Genomic DNA, 2,903 nt, shown 5'->3' on the forward strand with positions numbered 1-2,903 from the left:
CAGTGAAGTCCTAAAATGGATAATTAAATACAAGTGTATTAAAAACTATTAACATACTATTTAAGATTAAGCTTTTACTATTAAAAGAAAAACAAAAGTTTTGAAAACTTTCTTAAGTTTTAAAACTGCATAAAGTAAATACTGTATAGTTTCAAAAGTTCTTTTTTTCTTTTTTGGATGAAATTGTAAAGTTTGTTTTTTCTTATAGTAAAAATATTATTCATTGATCGAAAAAGGCTCAAAATATTTACCCCTAGTGTACGAAAGAGTCGTACCACACTTGGATACCTTTGACGTACAAATTATTATTATGTATAATTCTAGACTTAACTCCGTAAGATACTATAACCTAAAAAAAATTGTTATAAACTAACAAGGCGTAAAATAGGTGTAAACACTACACCAGTGAAGATAACTACTCTAAAACTTTCTTAGCAATACAATAGTAACTTAGGTATAAAAACTGGTAGAACCTAAAACGAATAAAGTAAACTCTGTGATCTACCGGGTCCATAACATTAGGATCCGGCCGGATATTTTTTCAAGTAGGACACTGTAGATCGCTAATAAATTTATGTATGTTTAGTATTTACAGTACCTTTAATAAAAATTTGTACAACCTTTGAACAGTTTTTCTAAAATGCTTAGCTATTATATTGGTCTAAGTTAGAGGTGGGCAACGTTTTTCAATCAACGGCCGGATTTGGAAAAAATTAGTCTTTTGCGGGCCGAAGCATTTCAAATTAGTGATTTACCGGATCCAGTATCTGGATCCAGCCAAAAAATGACATTTTAGATCCGAATCCGATTTGAAACTAACTTGAAGTCGAAATACGGATCCAGTCGGATTCTGATATAAATAAAAATTTTGGATCCAGCCGGTTTATAATTTTATGGATACAGTTGATCACTATTTTAAATCCTTCAAATTCAAAAAACTTTAATTAAGTCTGCCAATTTAAGATGCAGGATATAAATTCGCCAGCGGGCCGATCATTTTCATTTGCGGGCCGGATCCCATTAAAATTAAAAAAACGGTCGGGGGCCGAATCCGGCCCGTGGGCCGTACGTTGCCCACCCCTAGTCTAAGTCTACTATTGTTTAAATAGTTTGCAAGTCATGCTTTTCTTATGTGTTTCTAATGATGAGCTTATTTTCCAGTGTAAATGATGTTTATTACTATTTACGCTGAAATGTTTTTGTTTTAATTAAATATATGGTAATTCTAAAACTCCTAAGTTAAGAACTGCATCAACCTAGCATATGTGATTAATTAAAAAATTCAATAGTTTGTCGTAAAAGTAACACTAGTGTATGATAATTTTCAAGATACAAAAACTATATAAGTATTTTTAATGACAAATTGTTTTTAAGTTTTGTAAATGTGGTCTACAATACTGTAGTCAGTTTACAACAAAGTGAATAAAGTTTGTTTTACCTTCTTTTAGGTAACATTTAAAACAATAGTCAAGTGTTTGAGTTTTTAAAGCTTTTTAAAAGTGTGAAATATGTTTTTAGATATTAAAATGATACTTACAATAAATAGAGGACTTATTTCACCAGTACACCAAGTATAACTAGTTGATATAGTATTTGACGTATTATCTACTACTAGGTACTTTATCTATATTAAAACTTTTTTGTGAAACATAAAAAACAAAGCTTGTTTGTAAATTTTATATAGCGTTTTTTATACAGTTATATTTTACACAATAATACTATAAAGTAGTTATAAACTTGTCGATTTTATTGTTTTTTTATTGCAACACTTGAAAATAAAAACGTCTTTCTATAGCTTTGAGTTTTCCAAAAAATTTCAAATGTAGCTCTGGCTGATTTAAACAATATAAGTCATATTGTTAATTTTTACCCATAATTTAGATTTATAAGTTAATATATTTCTAGCATATTTTTGTTTTATAGTGGACATCTCTATTAACAAAAATTTTGTTTGTTAGTGTCTCTATCACAATTATAGCAACTTCTTAATCCAAAAAGGTCGTAAATTAAAACTAATAGATTTTTTATTTCTATTTGTATAAAAATTAATAATTGTACAAAAAAAACTAAGTACCAACTAGTCAAATCAAAACTCTTGATATAAATTTTAGTTGTTTTGTGATCATTTTCAAGTATGGAAAAGTTTTACAGTTAATTAAAGTAAAAAAAACTTGTCGTAACAATTTAAATAATTAATTTCAAAAAAGTTATTTTTTTTTACTAAATGAGGTGTTCATTTTTGCTAATGCTTATTAGGCAGTGGAACTTAGTAATAACACAATTATCTTAAATTATGCTTTTTTTATTTTCCTACATAATTAATTTTATTCTTCTGTTACAAATCCTTATCAGAAAAGTTTGTTAAAATAGCCGTAATACGTAAAAATAAAAGCGTTTTTGTCAAATTATAGTTTGTAGATACATTCAAAAGTATAAGTAACTTAGATTATTAAGCGCTAAAAAATATTTTACATTATTCCATAACTTCAAGACAATGTTTTTCGTTCCAATAACAATATTTTTTTGTCAAGAAAAACATATAAAAGTTTCAAATAATTTAAAAATCCCTGATTATCAATGGAAATCAATAAACTGAGTATTTCAATATAACAGTTTGTTATTTAAATAGAGTTATTTTTATTTATTTCGAACGTACATATATTTCAAAAGTTTTAATTAGAAGGTTTACAATTGTTTACACAAAGTATCCCCTACGTTTGGCTTTTAGTAGGGCTTATTAGTTTCATAGTTAAAGAGGTAAATAACAAGAAATTTTAGTTGTAAAAAATAAGTAGCATTGTATAAGAGATAAATATTTGGATATCCTTAAAACTCAAGAAAACTAACCGTATATCATAAATAAGAATATTTGTAAATCTTTGTGTAAAATAATGTAGTTGTTG

This window comes from Thalia democratica, chromosome 4 (genome assembly GCF_965202585.1).
Source record: "Thalia democratica chromosome 4, ktThaDemo2.hap1.1, whole genome shotgun sequence".
NCBI lineage: Eukaryota > Metazoa > Chordata > Thaliacea > Salpida > Salpidae > Thalia > Thalia democratica.